This window comes from Eschrichtius robustus, chromosome 17 (assembly GCF_028021215.1).
Source record: "Eschrichtius robustus isolate mEscRob2 chromosome 17, mEscRob2.pri, whole genome shotgun sequence".
In the NCBI taxonomy this organism is placed as follows: domain Eukaryota; kingdom Metazoa; phylum Chordata; class Mammalia; order Artiodactyla; family Eschrichtiidae; genus Eschrichtius; species Eschrichtius robustus.
In genome coordinates this window covers 74,147,421-74,167,145 of record NC_090840.1, presented here as the reverse complement: position 1 = coordinate 74,167,145, position 19,725 = coordinate 74,147,421, and the positions used below count along the sequence as shown (strand labels likewise).

The window sequence follows — 19,725 nt, the reverse complement described above, 5'->3', positions numbered from 1 at the left end:
GTTGGCCCCTCTATAACCTAGAGGCATCTTGTACACCTCACTGCACTCTTGAGAACCACAGGCCAAGCAGGAGCAGGGAGGCTGAAAGCTGACAGATCGGAGGGCATGCCAGCTTCTCCGCACTCTCCTGAGATAATCTTGGTAGTTTTCCGGATCTCTCTGAACCTCAGTTTCTTCATGTGTAAAAGTGGGGTTCCACCTACTTCCCCAGGTTGGAAGATTAATCAAGCTTTGATAAACACCATCCATTAAGCAACCCCATGGCTGTTCAGTGACAAGCCTGGTCTCCAGACTCAGCCTGTGCGGACCCCAGGAGCCCAGGCCTCCCCATGGGAGAACAGGCCCAGGCCGCTAAGCCATCTCCAGGAATGCTGGCTGGGTGTCCGTGGAGGTGGGGGGCAGCCCTGCATCCCCCAGACCCTCCCCCGTCAACTAGAATGTGTGCTATCAATCACCACAGGGGCCTATCAGTTAATTAAATTTTTTTAAAAAAAGGTCAGGCATGCTCTAGCAGCAGCCTGGGGTAACAGGGCTCAAAGAAAAATGGGTTCTTCCAAGCAACTAAAAACAGACTTGTGAGATGATACTAGGCCAAGCAGAAATGCGAACTGGTCACACAATTGCAAAGGAAAAAACTGGAGGAGCCGATGTGGACCCAGAAAATAGCAGCATAGCAGCAGCGCCAGGCCCACCAGGACCGGCAGCACCTGGCTGCATCCTGGCCAGAAGCATCCTGGCTTACACCTGTCAGCACCTGGCCAGAAGCATCCTGGCTTACACCTGTCAGCACCTGGCCAGAAGCATCCTGGCTTATACCTGCCTTCCCAGAGTAAGTGCTGCTGCCTTCACTCCCAGGCTAGAAGAGAAATGAGACAGTTTCCCTAGCAATGAGGGTACCAAGGCCCAGAGAAGGGAGGTGATCTGCCCGAGGTCACACAGTTACTGGGGGCTAAGAAGGGAGTAGAAGTTGTGTCTCTCAGTTCCAAGCCGCGTGAACCAGCGGCTTTGGAATCCGTGAGAACTGTGCTCCAATCCTGCCTGTGTTCCGTGGGGGAGACCTGCTTTGCCTGTCTGGGCTCCCAGTTACTTCAACACTAAAAGAGACTGTTCTAGGGCCCACCCCATAGGTCTGGTCTGGGGCTGGAATGGAATAAGGTCTGCCACGTGCCCTGCACAGAACGTGGCTTAACAAATGGCGATTATTCCTACATCTGTGCCCGCAGGGTGCACCCTCGCAGACACGGGGCAGCTGCTTGGAGCAGCCAGAGGGGGGGAAAGCGGGCACCTTACTTCTCGCCGTGACCATTCTGTGCCTTCTGGTGCCCAAGCCCACCCACCCCCTCCCGGGAGGAGCGTGAGATAACCCAGACCACCACAATGGGGTTATTCTAGGGAGTAACTGATAAAAGGAGAAAAAGCAGGGCTGCGGGCCATGTGATAAGTGAGGGCGCAACTCTGCAGCAGGAGGGCGCGGGGAAATGGCAGAAGACATGCGAGGGGCCTGGGAGGGCAGAAGCGGAAGGGGCAGTGCCGTGCCTCGGTGTCCCCACTCACTTGCCTAGCTGAGCCCCTCATGTCCCCAGGAAGAGCTCTGATGGCCATTGCAAGCCCAGCCCAACCTCCCAACCCTCCAAGGACCCCCAGACCCTCAAGAGCCCGCCCCGGAGGACTCCTCTCCCTGTCCTGCTTGGCCGTGGACAGCAGCGAGCATAGCAACTGTCACCAATTCCTCCTAGCAGACCGTGGACCCCAGGGGCTGCTGTACTGTGACTCCAACCACACCTGGTCCCGTGGCCCGGCATGGGGCCTGCTTCCGCCATACAGGGAGCACAGAGCTCTTCCTGAAAGCCCGTCTCTCCCAGGTGACAAAGAGGAACCCCGTCCTAAGGACCCCAGGAGCATTCCACAGCAGGCAGTGCTCCACACACACACACAAAACACACACACACACACACACACCACACACCACACAAAACACACACGCACCACACACACACACGCACCACACACACACGTACCACACACACACGCACCACACACACACACCACACACACCACACACAACACACACACCTCACACACCACAAACACCACACACAGCACACACACAGCACACACACAACACACACACCACTCACACAACACACACCACACACACCTCACACAACACACACACACACCTCACACACCACAAACACAGCACACACACACAACACACACACCACTCACACAACACATACACAAACACACGAACACACACCTCACACACACACACACCTCACACAACACACACACACACAGCACACACACAACACACACACACACCACAAACACACATACCACAAACACACTACACACACAAACACACACCACACACACCACACACAGCACACACACACCACACACACCACAAACACACACCACACACACACCACAAACACACACACAACACACAAAACACACACACACAACACACACGTACCACACACCACACACACACACCACACGCACCACAGACACACACACACCACACGCACCACACACACACACCACACACACCACACACCACACACACACACACCACACACACACACACCACACACACAACACACACACACACCTCACACACCACAAACACCACACACACAGCACACACACCACACACACACAACACACACACACACCTCACACACACACCACACAACACACACAACACACCCTTCTCAGCCTCCTGCTCTGCCTTCTCTTGCATAAATAACCTTGGGCAAGTTACATGGTCGCTCAAAGTTCTCAACTGTAAAATGGGCACACCACTGCCTGCCAGGGGAACTGTTGGGCTGATCAAGTTACAGAGATGCTCAAAAAGCATGTCTGCCTCTAGTCTGTCCTTTTCACAGCAGCTGAAAGAAAAGCACTGAATCACCACCTGATCTGATCAACTACGACGCAGTAAATAAGAGGCCTGCTGCGTGTTTAGGCTGTGAACAAGGCACACATGTCTCCTGACCTCAGATTACCTTCTAGGGTGGGAGAAAGACAGGAAATCAAATACCTTGCATAAGTGGTTATAATATTACAACGCATGGAGGAGCTGTGGACCAGGACAGCCAGGAATAACCAGAGGGACATTACTTCCACGAGGAGGTCAGGGAAAGCCGTGCTCAGAAGTGCCATCGGGCCTGAGCGGAACCGGAAAGAACGCAACCAAAATCGAACCCCAGGCACCACCCCTCATGCCGTCCTGGCAGCCAAGTGCCAGGTGGCCCCAGGCGACCTGAGCACACGGGGCACTGGCTGTTGGAGCTGCCACTCTCCTGTGGGCAGCCCAACGCTGGGCCAACATCCCTCAGAGCCACCAACCTCACAGCTGCCTGGTCAGGACAGCCTGTCAACTGCAGAACTGCGGGAGTCCTCCTTCGCCGGGCCCAAGTCCGGCTGCTCCCTCCCTCACGCGGACAGGAAGCTCCTTTCCCTCGCCTGCTGCCGGCCGGCCACTCGGCCTTCCGTGGGCTCTGGGGACTGGGACCTTTGATCAACTGTCCACGCCAACCAGCAGTTCCCAGTTCAAAGGCCAGCACGGCCCACCTGGCTCTGCTCAGAAAGACTTCCAAGGCCCAAGCAACACCCCTCCTACCTGGAAGCCTTCCCCCAAGCAGCCATGAGTGACCTTCCCTACCACGTGCTGAGCATCTGCCGTGTGCCAGGCACGACGCTGGGTGTCGGCACGTGCACGACTATTTTGGGACCAACACCAACCCTATGAAGGACGACGATAAGTCACCCCCACTGAGTAGAGAAGGGCAAGGAATCCAGCAGTCACTTGTCCCGAGTCACTCCACAGATACGGGTTACAGATTCCAACCCAGGCCCTTCTGGCTCCGCAGGCACCCAGCGGACGCTCAGTTCTCGGTTTCCAGCTGTAAGGACAGAGCCAGAAAATCCTCTCCCCATGCCTACCCTCCCTGTTTACTCTGCAGTGTCTTAACTCGCTAACGATCGTGTCCTCATTCACCCTTTCTGCAGCAGGAGACGTGCCAGGCACTATACAGTGTCTTGGAGACACAGAGCCACGCGGAAGAGGCCCCGGCCTTCAAGGCACGTATGATCTAGTAGATGAGAACAGACACACGAACGAGGAAAATCAGTAGAGGGTGACAGGCACGATGACAACATCAGTGACGGCTCCTTGGAGGCACCTTTCCATTTCCATCTGTCCCCCACACACACCCAGCACGATGCCAGACACACAGAGCGAGCTCGTTAAATGCCAGCCCCTTCTGAGAGCCGGCCACGTGGTGGTGACCTCTCTCCCGCCAGCCAGGGAAGCAGCACCTGAAGCCCAGGTGGGTGCTGGACAGAACACGCGGGGGATACGTGAACAAGGAGGAGGTGGGCCTTACGTTTCACAGGGAACCCCCAAGGGAGCTGGCAGAGCCCCAGCCGAACATTCCTTGTCGGCAGCAAGGGCAGGAAGCTTCAGTCCTCCGTCCACCAGGGGCGTCCAGGCTGCAGGAATCCGCGAGGCACTCAGCCAGGGCCTTCCTAAAACCACCTTTAGCATCCAGAAATGGGGCGGGTGTGTGTCACTGGAGAGAGCGCTTCCACCAGCGTTATTCTTCAGGCGCCAAGAATCACTGTACATCCACACGGCTCAGAAAATCCTTCAAGGGAGCTCCACGCGGCTGACAGGCGCAGCCATCACGAGGGACCATCTTTTTAATTCCTTTCTGGTCAAAAGATCAAGCCTGGGGATGGGAAGGAGAAAAATCGATCTTGTTACCATCACGGACCCAGAGCAGCAGTTATTCTTCCTTCCTTATGTTTGACTTAATACGCTGAGAGGGGAATCACTAAAGATAAGGCCCTGCAGCTCTGACACTAAAATAGAGGTGAGGCCAGAGACGGGGCGGTGGGGGGGGGGGGGGGAGTGTCCTACAGGCACCAAAGCCCTCTCACCAAGGGAACTTTCTACTGCTTAGGGTTCCCCCTTAGGAACTATCCAAGTAGGGCAAAGGGGCTGAGGTATGCCCATTATAAAGAGGAGGACAGAAAGTTCCAGAAAGATTAGGTGGCTGGCTTAGGGAGTTACCAGCACAGCCAGGCCTGGCACACTGCCCTGGGCTCCCCTGCAGGGCCCAGAGGTCCCAGCTGAGGGGGTTTGGGGTCAGCTGGTAGGAAGTAGTTCTCTGTTTTGTTTCTTTTTAAAGATAACCACAAAGCCTCGGCAACCTTCCAGGCCTTGTCCTGTGCTATGAACTGAACGTCTTCGGGGCAGGGCCTGGGGCCTGTTCCTTTTTTATTCATTCCTTCAGCAACTGCTGAGCGCCTACTAGGTACTCAGTACTGTTCTGGCTATATGGGGAGACCTTGGTCTCCTAACCCAGCGTATTTAACTTACTCTAAAGATAACTGAAGAACAGACGGATCCACAATGCTTACGGCTTGGGGCTCAACAGCCACCTACCCACCAATGATAACAATACCTGCCCTTATGGAGTACCATTTACCCTGCCAAAAGCTCTGGCCCCCATCTGATGCAACCTCCAACCACCCTGAGACTCCTGCCCTTATTTTCCAGATGAGGAAAGACAGCCATAGACAACTAGGAAGAGTGCAGCCCGAATCTGAGCCCAATCTGTCTCCTAAGTCTGTGCCCTGATCCGGGATGCCTACCCGAAGGGCCGTGGCTAAAACTTAGTTCCAGACATTCCCCCTGCGTAGAATCCCCATTTAATCCTCACCACAACCCTATGTGTTATAGATCATTCTCACCTGACTTCAGAGATGAGAAAGCTGAGGCCCAGACAGCTTAAGCCACTTGCCCAAGGTCACACAGCTAGAAAAACCACAGAACGGGGATTTGAAATCAGGCAACCTGGCTCCAAAGCCCATGAGCTTGACCGTTACGCCAACTGTCATCAATAGCAACCATTGCTGCAATTACACCTTTTCCAGTACTTAGTGGTATAAGACAACACAGTTCATGAGCTTACAGTTCTGGAGGCCAGAAGTCCAACACAGGTCCCACTAAGCTAAAATCAAGGTGTTGGCAGGCTGTGTTCCTTTCTGAAGGTTCTAAGAAGAATCCGCTTCCTTGTCGTTTCCAGCTTCTAGAGGCTGCCCACATTCCTCGGCTAGTGGCCCCTCCCTCCATCTTCCTCCATCACAGCATCTCTCGGACCCTGTTTCCATCATCTCATCTCCTCTGACTCTTCTGCCTCCCTCTTCCACTTCTCAGGTCCCATGAGATTACACTGGACCCACCCAGATGATCCAAGATAATCTATCTCAAGGTCCTGAACCTTAATCTTATCTGCAAAGTCCCTTGTGACAAGTAAGGTAACAGATTCACAGGTTCTGGGGACTAGGACATGGGCATCTTTGGGGGTCATTATTCCATCTATCGTTGCAACCATGCCAAAGGGCATCCATCCTCTGTGTTACTCATTCTTCAGCGACCAGAGGTCAAAGAGTGAGCTCCCCTTGTTCCATTTAAACCAACCTGACACAGCTTTTAGACCCAAGAGAAAGATGGGTTCAAAAGGAAGCTTAAATGTCTAAATATCAGGCCCCCAGACAAAAGTACAGGAGAGTGGTTTAAACATCAGAGTCGGAAGTCAAGCTACCAAATTTACTAGCTATGTTACTCTGGGGAAATATTTTTCACCCTTGGTTTCCTCATCTGTAAAATGGGAGCAAATCACATCTACCCACTTCTTGGAAGTGCTGTGAGGCTGACGTGAAATAATCAACACAAAGCGCTCAGGGTGTTGCTGGGCACACACCAAGAGCTCAGGGTCAGCCCTTATTTCACACATCAAATGGAGGCGGCCTCCCACCCATCAAGGGCGGTCTGTCCCAGCACCCCTCACACTCGCCCCTCTTTCCTCCTCGGCTCCGGCCCAGGAGCAGCACCGCACCAGAAAGTTAGGACCGGAGTCGGGTCAGCTGAGAGGGGCTGCTTACGGCAGGAGGGGAGCAGGGATTTATGGCACCAGCCCCGGTTAATGGCAGGGGAGAGAAGGGGGCACACAGTCTGTTAAATGTTTACTGAGGCCCACAGGCAAACACGAAGCCCAGTTTGTTTCGCTGGGGCTGGGCACATTAAAGCTCTGTCACCTGGGGAAGAGTTATTCCGTGGTCTGTTGGGCATTACTGCAGCAAAGCGGTGGTCCCTGACCAGGGGGCAGGGGCAGAGCTGATGCTCTCGCAAGAAGGCAGCTCTGCCACGGACTCCACCTGCAAGAACGCAGGAGGCAGGGCGCGGCACACCACGGCTTCTAGGACCATCAAACGGCAACACTTCTCCCTCAGGGAGCAGCTCTGTTTCCTCTGCTAGGTGACTCCTTTTGGGTCATTTGCTCTTCCTGTAATGGATTAGCCAAAATAAAAAACACAGGCAATACCCAGGATTGGCTTGGCTGGGGAAGTGGAATTTTCATACAAGCTGCTGCACAGACATTCTGAAGAAAGAAAGACAAACAACCACTTTGGGAAGCTGTTTTGCATTATCCACCAGAGCTGAATATATGCTTTACATATTCCACGCTTAGGTATCAACTCACAGAAATGTGTACCGATGTTCGCCAAAAGATATGTTGTCGGATGTTCATGGCAGCAATACTCGTGACAGCCACACACTGGAAACTACTCAAACGCCCCCCAGCAGGAGAATGGATATTACACACACACACACACACACACACACACACACACACACAGGAATATTGCAGAGCAACGAGAATGATCTACAACTGCACGTAGCATGTGAATACATCTCACAAATGTAATTTTGAGTGAAAGAAGCCAGACCCAAGGGAATGCATTGTGATGTCATTTATATTAAAGACATAAACATGTCAACCTAATCTATGCTGTTAGAAGTCAGGACAAGGTTATCTGAGTGAGGGGAGAAGGGACAGTCAGTGACGGGAAGGGGTCAGGAGGGGGCTTCTCACACGCTGGCAGTGTTCTATCCATCCCGGTGGCGGTTACACTGGATGTCTTATCAAGCTGTTTTATATGTTTCTGATATGTGTGCTTTTTTATGCATGTAACCTCAATAAAAAGTTAGGTAACATTTTTTTTTTAATGTCTCCTGTGCAAGTACGTTTGCTGGAATACTGAAGACGTGGCAACACCCGCTCAGGCCTGGGAATGGCCCCTTCTAGGTTTCTCTGCCTTGTATTTTCATGCCCTGCTGCCTTACAGCTGACCCTGCCCCGGGGAGGGTGCTTAGGGAAACACTTCACAAATAAGCTCGCTCTGGCCTAGTGACACGGAATTTGACATGGAATTGCCCCCCAAGAAAATACAGCCCCTGGCCCGATTCTCTTGGTTGAGTCTTCCCCCTCTTAGCCTCTGCCTCTGTCAGGCCCAAATAGGTCATTTCATTCTTGACCCTCCCTACCAGGTATTTCCAACAGCTGACCGCTGCCCGGTAGTGAACATGTTGAAGAAAAATGAGAAACAGCCTGCCTCTATGTCCTACCCGACACCAAGAGAGCATCTTTCTAAAATACCAGCTTCCCCTAAAGATGGGATGCACAGAGGAGTGCTCTGGGAATAGGAAGGCTTAAGGGATCCAGGGTTGGCAGAGACTGGAATGCACAAAGCCAGGTCACGCAGCCCCCGGCGCCGACACTGGGAGAGAAACACAGTCTCTGCCTGTGACGGTGGGAGCCGGAGAGCGTGTCTCCTAGTGTGTGCCTGGCTGGGCTCCAAGCTCTCTCTCTGCTTCTGGGTCTCCTGGACTCCGTGTGTATGTTTTCTCTCTCTCTGTCTTTCCCTCTCTTGCCGCAGTGATCAGTCAGAGTGTTAATTTTAGTAGGAGCAAGCAAGAGTCAGCAGATGCTGACCACGCCACCTCTGAAAGCTACCGGGGCGGGGAGGGGGGCCAGCTGTGGGGAGGACGGACCAGTTCCCCAAGGGGAGGATCCAGTCGGTAAAGCTCGCACCACCTTAGCTGGCCTCGCTCTCTCTCAGGTACGCAAGACTCCATCAACACAGCTGCTACCAAGCAGGTGTCTGCTTTGTCTTTTTCTGAGGAAGGGAGCGGCGGCAATTTCTCCAGCCGTGTCCATATTATTTCTCAGTGATACCCCGAGAGCTGGGGCCTGCCTAACCTGGGGAGATAAATCAAGCAGATTTGTTCCCAGGGAAAGCGGCAGCTGTCCGACTGCTGACTGACTCTATTTTTGCTTCGTTTCAGTGTCTCCCCAGTGTGTGCTGGGATGACACGGATCAGCTGCCTTGGAATTTCCAAGCCTTCCAGCCCATGCTCCCCCTCTCCCCCTGCCCCAACTCGCCCAATTCCTCATTCAGAGGATGGGGGCTCGAGGGCCAGATAAACCAGGGTGGGCATCGCAATAGGGTCAGTCGCGCGCTGGCCACGGGCACAGCCCGTAGGCTCTTTGGAAGCGCTTCCTCACCTGCTGAATGAAAACGAGGAATCGAAATGCATGTCCTCTGGGGTTCGTATGTGGAGGAGACTGTATACAAAATGCTCGGTGCCCAGACCTGCCCACGGGGGCTCCTGACTCAGCAGAAAGTCAGCATCACCTCAACCGTCCTGATCAGCCAGTACTGTTGCTTGGGAGATGCAGACTGAGCCCTGCCCCACTCACCAAAGTCAGCAAGGGACTGAAGTTCCTCTGCACTGAACCATCTAAGGCCAGGTACCTCCACCTCCACCTCCACCGATTAGAGCCATTCTTTAAAAATTCTGACATTCGGGTTCAGCCAGGCTCCCGGAGACCTGCACAGCCCTTGAGAACTCAGCAGAGGTTCAGTAAATGTTGGCTGGAATAGTAAGTGACTAATCATAACTGCACATTGAATGCTCACAATGTCAGGCATGGCGCTAGGAGCTGGAAATCACATCAGTCAAGAAAGACAGGATCCCTGCCTTCAGGGAGCTTTCAGGCTACACCAAGAGATCCAGAGATATGAACGGGCAGATGGCGCATGGCCATAATCGGATATGCTGGTGATGGCCGGGTTCCCATGGCAGGGTAGTGGGTGATCGGCAGAGGAGGAGAGGCTGGACCACACTGAATGTGAGAGGCCCCAGCGTGTCAGAGCACAAGAAACCTTGGAAATAATCTGGTTCCTCACTGAACAGCTGAGAAACAAGGCCCAGAGAGGTAAAGTGACTTGCCCAGGGTGGCCTAGCTAAGACCTCTGGGATGCAGAATAAGAAGCAAATCTTGAGCGAAAAGGGTGGGCTGGGCACACGATGCCTGGGAGAGGCACTGCTCCTGAAGCCAGCGTGACCAGAAGCCTGGCAGAGCAGGGCCATACCTCCTGCAAGCTCGCTCCGAGAGCGCTGGTTGTCTTATGTTGTGTAACCTCAACAATGCTGTGAGGTAGGAACTCGTTTTCAAAAGGGGACACTGGCACACAGCAAGCTGTACGCCCAAAGCCATGCGGGAGTCGGAGGCCCTGAGATAGGAGCCCTGGCGCTCTGCCTCCACAGCCTTTTTGCCTAACCACTAGGCTGTCCTGCCTTAGAAGGGGGATATGGAGGGAAAGACAGGGGGCAGGGTGACAGGATAAGAAGGTTCTGGAAGACAGAGTTGGGGAGGGCTCTTGGGAGTTTGGTCACTAGAAAATGCAACGAACAGAGACTCCCGAAGCATCAGTATCCACTGCCAGGAACTGACCAGAACGCCCCGACCCAATGACCTGTTGGTGGGTCCCGGGCCTTGCTCTTTTCCCGAGGTAAGTGTCTCGTGTTGCCCACAACATGCTGCTCCAGAAGGCTCCTCGTCAGAGTGGGACATTTGCCCATCACATCATTCCCACCAGGCTCAGGGATGACAGGGTGGGAGTGCGGCAGTGGGTCTCCCCAAAATAACTGACCCCTGACTGCTTCTCCCCACCTGCAGGTGAGAAGACAAATGGGCCTGGAGAAACCTGGGAGCAGCGCCCACCCAGGTAGAATGTGATGGCACCACACTCGTCATAGACTGTCCTACAGACCCACCCGTTTTGGGGGTACAGCTGTTTTGATTACAGATCCCTGGGATTACTTCACAATAGCTTTCTTTTTCATTAACTAGACCAGACCAGAGAGAAATAGCACCAGCAATCTTAAGAGAGAGAAAGAGGCAGGCAGACAGACGGATGGATGGAAAGACAGACAGCAGGGTGGGCGGGAGGGGAGCCGTGCCCAGCGATGACCAGCATTTTATAGACAAACAGACCAGGGTGAGAATTCTAGCTCCAATGCTTACCAAACAGCTGTGAAACCTTGAACTTCAGTTCTCTGAATCTACTTGCCTCCCTGCAAAATAGGTCCTGCCTTGCACAATTAGGGGGGAAATTAGAATTAACCTATACAAGCCCTTACACATAATAGGTCCTCAATAAAAGAAAACCTTCCATTTAATCAGCTCACCTCCATGATCCTTTACACCCTGAAGGTGATTAAGACACTGAAATGAGCTGAGAAAGCCATGAACACTTTCCTTCTACAAATGACAAGCCTTCAAAGTCTTTTTTTTTTAAGTTCCTTCTGTTTGCTTTTGCCCATAAAGAACCGCAGGGAAAGGTCAGCAAAGACCCAACTGTCAGTCAAATCCCAGGAAGAAAGGGGACGAAGGGCCACGGAACTGAGCCACCCAACAGTGACTAAAGAGACAGTTCTTTACAGGACAGTAGAACCCACCCTTGAAGACTCCAAATAGAGAAGCTCTAGGAAGCATTATGTTCTCCAAGAAAGTAACTCCGAAGGAAAGTCAAGATCTCACACCCTGCCTGCAAAGAGCTTCAAATCTCATTAAAGCAACGGGGCTATGGGAAATAAACAGTCCACTGAAGGACTGAGCCCACAAACTGCACTGAAGGACTGAGCCCACAAACTGCAGTGAAGGACTGAGCCCACAAACTGCAATGGATGTGCTCCAGGACCTCAGGGAGCCCTGCGCGGGATTGGAGCTGTTTTCATGGACGGATCATGTGCAGCCTGAGAGGTGTACAAGTTGAGAAGAAGGGAAAAGACGCTCAGGGTAGTGGGAGGGGTAGAAGGAGGAAGACGAGAAACAGGGTTTATTAATCGCCAGTCACAGAAGAGGCCCTTTTTAATTCCCCCATTTAATCCCCATTAATGCTCACAACCCCAGAGACAGGTCTCAAATCCCCAAATTACAGAAATGTCAGCATGGAGAGGGAAGGCATCTTGCCCGATGTTACACAGCTCTCAAGGGGTGGAACTTAACTCGGGACCATCAGACTACAAGCCTCCTCCAGATCCACCATGACACCAAACCCTGGCCTTGCTTTAGGATTTGGGTCATGTTCCCAGCACCCTGAGCTCCCGGGCTCTCGGGGGCTGGGGACTGACTTCCTCTGCATCTCTGCATAAGCTCGTTTCCTCAAAACAGAGCTTTCCACCCGACAACCCTGCTGCACCTTCCCTCCCCACCCCGTCCCACGGCTCCATACATCCCATAATCATCACCTTTATTCCAACTCCTCTTATTACCTGGATTAGCTGGGCTTCCAGGGAGGTCACGATTGTGACTCTGGAATGCATTTCTGACTTTCACGGAAAAGGTCTTTCCTTCAAGTCACATGGGCATATTTCACTAAGTAAACTCGGGGGGCGAGCTGCCTGCCCATGGGACACTGGGTAAATCCAAAGTGGCAATGGTGGGACAGGAGGCAGAGATGACAGAACAAAAATCCAACAGACTGGCTGTGAGGTTCGGGAAGCGATCACCGCTGTGCTGTCACCCCAGTGCTCCATGGAAGAAGGGAGTAGTTTAAAATATCCAGCGAGTGATGAGGGAAGCGGAGCGGCTTGCACCTGCCTCTCCTCCTTCCCCTGCACACCAAAGGCAAGCCCCTCTTCCATCCCATCCCATCGGCATCTGGGGTCAGGAGACAGAAAGTACATGGGCAACATGAACGTTATCGAGGGAAAGAAAGGAGACAGAAGGAAGGAAGGTAGAAAAGGAGGAAAAGAAAATTTTAAAATAAGCAGCAGAAATTCAAACGCATTAAAAACATACCAGAATCGTAGTCCAAATAAAAACCCTGACTTGGGGTTTCCCTGGTGGCGCAGTGGTTGAGAATCTGCCTGCCAATGCAGGGGACACGGGTTTGAGTCCTGGTCTGGGAAGATCCCACATGCCACGGAGCAACTGGGCCCGTGAGCCACAACTACTGAGCCTGCGCGTCTGGAGCCTGTGCTCCGCAACGGGAGAGGCCGCGACAGTGAGAGGCCCGCGCACCGCGATGAAGAGTGGCCCCCGCTCGCCGCAACTAGAGAAAGCCCTCGCACAGAAACGAAGACCCAACACAGCTTAAATAAATAAATAAATAAATTTTTTTAAAAAAAAAACAACCCTGACTTGGGGAACTTAAGTCTCCAGAGCTCCGTGGGAACTGAGTGGCAGGGCATCACAGCATCCATGGCAAGTCAAGTTCAACATCACACACACGCACACGCACATACACACACACACACACACACACACACACACACACACACACACTGCTGTGTGTGGGGTGTACATGAATCACTCCCTATTTACCGAGTGCCTTCGCGGTGTGAGTTTCAGTACTAGGCGCCCAAAAGGTTTCTCTGGGCCAGTGGGTCTCACACCTGAGTGTGCCTAAGAATCACCAAGGGGCTTGTCACAATACAGACCCCCCAAGGTCCACCCACAGCAGTTCTGACCAGTAGGCCTGGGGAGCGGTCTACTCTATAGGTCCCTCAGGGGACAGACATGCAGGGTGATAGTGATGCGCGGCGATAGTGATACAGGGTGATGCAGTGATACAGGGATGCCGCAGGGCTCACTGGAGAAGCTCTGTGCCTGGGGGCAAACTGCTCTCTCTTCAGTGTGAGGCCTTTGAGATAAAGTGAGGCTGTGAGAGGTTGCTGCTGGGAGGGAGTGAGGGGGTTACCCTTACTGAGCACCCTTCTGGGCCAGCCACGAGCTGGGCTCCTGAGGCTCAGGGTCTCGCTTGGTGCCCACCCACCCCTCCGAAGTGGTTACTGATGCATCTCACGGATGAACAGCTAAGGCTCACTGGGGTGGCTTGTCCAAGGTCACCTAAATAGGAAGTAGCAGAACTGTAAACTTCCTTTTGTCTCCAAAGGGGGAAAAGATAAAAAGGAAAAGAATACACTCTAAATCCTGAAAACGTGGCATGATTTAGAGGAGAGGAAGGAACTGGAAGAGGAAAAAGAAAAAGGAGAATAGATGCCTGAGCACTCATTCCTCACGACGCCTGGCTGGAGCTCTTCTAATCCTTTAGACGGGCTCCAGGGAGCATGCAGCCCCAGCAGACCCCCTGGACCCCACAAACCATAGCAACGGGAGGAGAAACAGATCTCAGATGGTGCAGGAGGGGACGCTGTGCAGCTAAAATACTCTGATTTCTCCCCCAGTCAGCACAGAAAACTCAGTACAGCTCACAACACATCTCATCACTTCCTGCTTCCTCTTACACACACACAGGCACCCAAAGGCTCATGTCGAAAGAAACCCGCACGTTGAGCGCCCAGCGGCACCTCAGTCTAAGCCGTGAGGAGGACGAGGACCTTCCTTTGAGGATGAACAGATCATGGGACACATCTAAGCATTTTGCTTCTCGGTCTCAAACCTGCAGGATGACAGTCAACTGCTTCACAGTCAGGCTGAAGGTAATGCCCACGGCTAATATTTACCGATTGTCTTCTAGGCAGCACACACCTCAAATTGGTGTATTGAAAAAAACCGCAAAATCTATAACACAGGCGGTAATAAGCTGAGCTGGGATTGAGGTCCCACGGTCCCAGCTCTTAAAGTTTCAACTTTAGCTACAGCTACCCCTGCAGTCTGAGCACACTGGACATGTCACTCACTGACTCTCCCCTGGGCCTCTGCTTCTGCTGTCTTTCTAACTGTTCAGCCTTCTTGGTGAACTTCTACTCATCCTGCAAAGCCCTTTCTCTCACTGTGCCTTCCCCAATCTTCTCATCATACCCCTGTGACTTACAGCTAAATCCACTGCTGCCCCTTCCGCATCGCTCCCACCACATAAAGGCAGACACCATATCAGTTCAAATCCCAAGCCTGTCACCTCTGGCCCGTTTGCTCCGGCACAGTGACCCAATATGCGGAACTGGGATGCTCTAAAAGCACACAGGCCTTATTCTCTCCACGGCCCTAGTCCCACACTGAGCTGCCATCATTTGGATCTGAGCTTTCTCCATTACAAAGCTGTGGGTGAGCAGCTTGAGGATAGCAGCTATGTTATCCTTAAATTCCCCGTTTCCCAGAACCCAAGCCTGCAGCTGCTTAGCAGCTAGTAGCTGCTCAATTAATGCTCACGCTGGCTAGTCATCCACTGAGCATTTCCTGCAAACCTACTGTGTCAGTCACTGTGCCTGGCCAGAATGATGGAGACTGTTTCTTTAACGGAGAGAAGGCAAAAAGATTCCAAAGGAAAAGTGAATGGTGCTGAATCACGGAAGGAGTGGAGCAGAGAGATTCCGGAAGGGAAATATCCCCTTGGAGACTCAGGCTCTGGAATCACAACAGCCCACTTGCATCCTGTCTCCTTACTCACTGTGCACACCAGGAGGCTTATTTATTAGCATTTCGAAGCTTCACCTTCCTCCGCAGAAATTAACACCTGCCCTTATAGGGCTTCATAGGGCTGCTGGGAGGATAAAATGAGATAATGCAGGCAAAGTGCATGGCAGGGCCCGCACACACAGAAGGAGCTCAGCACGTGTTAGCCATTATTACCAACTCCAGCAGCTCAGTAACTGAAAGGCAGCCAATGGTTTCTCAGCAGCCAAGAACACACCTGAATGACAGACATCATTCTTCACACTTGCAGAAATTCAAAGGTATCTCCCTTCCGTTCATTTTCCAAATTAGCTAACGATGAGAAAGTGCTGTCCTTCAGGCAATCCAGGCGCCAAGTACACACAGGTCGTGCTTACTGAGGTGTGTGTCGTGGGCACCTTCGAGAGTCTGCAAAGAGGAGCGTGCATTTGGCCAGAACCTGCCCAGACTCCCTCCAAAACCCTCAGGGGGACACGCCCGGAGCCAGAGGTAGGCCCAGGTCTTGTGACACCACAGCCGCTCCCAGCTGGACGCCTCCTGCTCCACTGTCCTTGCCTAACCGGGGCGGGAGAGCCAGAGCCAGACACCCCCGCAAGCGAGAGGACAGGGCTGGGGAGGAGAGGGCGGCCCCGTGCAACAGGTCAGAGAATGGATACTCTCACGTGTCTGGATTCCTAGAAGATCAGAAGCAAGGGGCAGGGATGGGGACAAAGAACACTTATTGAACCCACAAAGGACCAATGACAGCCCTGGACAGAATTTCATCAAACATCTCCTGTAACTCTCATGAAGTACCTTGGAGATGGCAGGACTTTTCCCTCATGTGAGACCTTTAAGAAACTGAAACAGTCAAGGCAGGATTCCAAGCCGGGGTTTTCTGACTCCTTTCGTTAACGTTCTCTGCCAAACGACAGGGATGACATTACACGGGAAGGTCACTTCCTCCTTTTTACGTTTCTGTAAGTGTGTGGAGGCCATTTTTCAACAAGCATATATTAATTAGGAAAAAAAATTCCAGATGTTTTGCTTGGTTTTGTTTCTGAATCTGTATCTGGTGCTAGAATTTGCAGATATTCTTCTCTGGGTGCCAGAACAGTTCTTGGCTGTAGGTCCAAAAGCACCAAAGAACTGTGTCCTAATCATTTCTTTCCACAACCCACGCTGAGGGGCAGTCACACCCGGTAACTGCTCTGAGGGACTCCGCCTCGGGACAGATAAAGCCTGGGGTCCCTGGGCACCAGGAGTCTAGCACGTCCAGCCCCCAGCAACAAGACTTAAATCAGGGGGCTTCCCTGGTGGCGCAGTGGTTGAGAATCTGCCTGCTAATGCAGGGGACACGGGTTCGCGCCCTGGTCTGGGAAGATCCCACATGCCACGGAGCAACTGGGCCCGTGAGCCACAACTACTGAGCCTGCGCGTCTGGAGCCTGTGCTCCGCAACGGGAGAGGCCGCGACAGTGAGAGGCCCGCGCACCGCGATGAAGAGTGGCCCCCGCTCGCCGCAACTAGAGAAAGCCCTCGCACAGAAACGAAGACCCAGCGCAGCCATAAATAAATAAATAAACCCAAAGTTAAAAAAAAAAAAAAAAAAAAAAACCCAGGTCCTCAAGCTCTCGGGGAAACCAGGAGGGAGGCTATCCTAACAGAAAACAGCTGCCATTGTCTCACAACAGCTTTGTTCCTCTGACTTTCGATGTTAGTCAAACGCTATAAAGCTTAATACCCAGTAATGAGACTTAAATAATTAATGCTTGATAGCATTAGCAACATCCTGTTATTTAATAATAAAGAATAATAATGTCAGCTTCAATGATTTACTAATGACTGCTTAAATAATTAATTGTAAGATGTAATAGGCAACCTGCAAGTTTGTTAACTCATTCACTGGGCTTCCTCCCAAACCTGGCCCCCAGGCCTCTGGTCACCACTGCCGTCAACACTGTCCTAAGCTGCTTACAGCTGAACTCCGTCCACCAGAAGCAACAGCAGAGTGTGCTCTGAAGACCCTGCCTTGAGGCAGTGCCTATGGGGGTGTTTGGGGGAATTTTAAGCCATTCTTAAAGTCTAGTAAACTTTTCAAAAGTAAAGAGATGCCACTAAAAAAATTAACATGTGAAGAGGAAGTAAGGCCAGGATGCACGAGTATATATGCAAGGACCATTTTTTTTAAAAAGAAACCGATTCAAATTATGGAAAACTAATATAGTTAAGTGAACTATGATACATCTATACTCTGCCCCAAATTCTGGAAATACTGAGAGTATTTATTTCTGGGTGGCAGAACTAACATTTTTAATTTTCTGCTTTTCAGAGAGAAGGTTACAGACCCTGAACCAGTAGTACTGCCTGGTCATTTCCAGGAAGCGACCCTGTGCCCTCAGCGCATCACCTAACCTCTGTGCCTTGCAGCACCGTCTCCCAGGGCTGCCATGGGATTAAATTAAATGAGTTAATATTTGCCAAGGGCTTAGAACAGTTGCCTAGTTTATAAGAAGTGCTACCTAATTCTTTGCCAAACAAAGAATTATTTTATAATAAGGAAAAAACGTTATTATTTTACAAGTCAAGGAAAAAACTATTGGTGGATGAGGACAGTATCACAGAAACCCAAATACAATGCCACTGGGACTATGTCACTGCTCTTTTCTTATATTTTCCTTTCATAATGGTTTGTGGTGGACCTCCCACCCTCAGTGAAGGCATAGTTTAGATTCACCAGGAAGCAGCACAAAGTAATTTGATCAGGGGGCGGGGGTAGATGACCTGGGACCTCTGGCACATTCACATCAAAGGAGATGCCCCAGGAGGGGTGACAGCTCAGACCACCTCCGTTTCATGACTTAGGACTCCCCAGGCCCCTTTTCCACTCTCCCCAAGCACCCCAATCCCCCCAGCACATCTGCATTAAAAAATGAGACTGTATAGCCTCAAGGACAGGCCTCCGAGTTCATTTTTCACCTGGAGCCAAGGCCAGCCCAGAGGGCATTACCATCCCAATGGCCCGGCCTTTGCCAGAGAAGGAGAGGAGAGCGGGCTGGAAACGCAGGGAAGTAAGTGCTGGCTCAGCAAAGCCCTCCCAGCGGAGCGTCCTCCGTGATCGCTCATTGTCATTCCGGCCAGGTGTCTGCATGCCGCCGGCCAACCCCAGGATTCGGCCGCGGAGATGGGGGCGGTCCAGGCAGAGGAGCGGATGGGTCGGGTTTGCATATAAAAGAGCTGCCAGACAGCAGTCTTGGCCCCGCAAGACTTGTCCTCCCCACAAGTGAGACTCTACCGCTTCATCTTCCCTGACAACTTGACCTTGGCTGAGGCCAAACACAAGCCCGGGCAGCATCCCCAGCCATTCCTCACATTCTGGGCGACCCAGCCAGCGGCTCCAGGCAGCTCTGTAGCAGCACCGAGGAGGGCACCTGAGGTCAGCCGAGTCCGGCCCTGGGCAAAGAAAAAGCCACTCACTCGGGACAGCCCCACCATTCAGGGAGCAGCCCGCACTCCACCCCAGTGCCCGTCAGGCCCAGGTGATGGCGACCAGGGCACTGTCCTGGCTTGGCTTTAAAGAGGCGTTTAATGGCATCCTATACATTGAACCCACCCCTGACACACACACACACACACATACAGTATTAGTGAGAAACCCCTCAGAGACACAATATGCCTTCTTCTTAAATGGCCTCACTGAGGCAAGGCTCGGGGCCTGCATTCCAAGAGTGGGACCGCCAGGGCCAGGGTCACCTCCATCCAGCCCCCCACTGCTGCCTGAGAACCCATTCCTGTGGGTCAGGGCAGGAAAGCAGACAGGCAGCGGGGCTGCTGGCCACACACCCTGAACAGGCAGCTCAGCAGGGCCCCGGCAGGAAAGACTGAGAAGGTGCCTGGCCCTGAGCCTAGGCACAGCCAACCTGCTGGATGGAGGGGCTCATCACCTGAGCCTAGTGTGCACCTGTCGAGCACTCCCGAGATGCTTTAAGAAATACTCTAACAGACCGACAATTAAAACTTAAAACAGGGCTTCCCTGGTGGCGCAGTGGTTTCAGCACACCTGCTTAGCCAAGCCTTCCCCACCAGGTCACCAGGCAGGCCTCGGTGGACCCAGTCACCGATGGTCATGCCCAAATACAGGGTTGTCTGCCAGTGCCACACCCCAAAGGACATTC

At 52.5% G+C, this 19,725-nt stretch overlaps 1 long non-coding RNA gene across 23 annotated transcripts in view; it reads right to left on the bottom strand.

Moving 5' to 3' along the window:
- LOC137751561 (uncharacterized) overlaps positions 1–19,725 on the bottom strand; it is a 379,806-nt gene that overhangs the window by 306,139 nt on the left and 53,942 nt on the right. For all 23 annotated transcript variants that reach the window (XR_011070852.1, XR_011070845.1, XR_011070857.1 and 20 more), the window contains one exon: positions 4,401–4,745. This is a non-coding gene — a long non-coding RNA (uncharacterized lncRNA). The remainder of the gene's footprint in view (positions 1–4,400; positions 4,746–19,725) is intronic.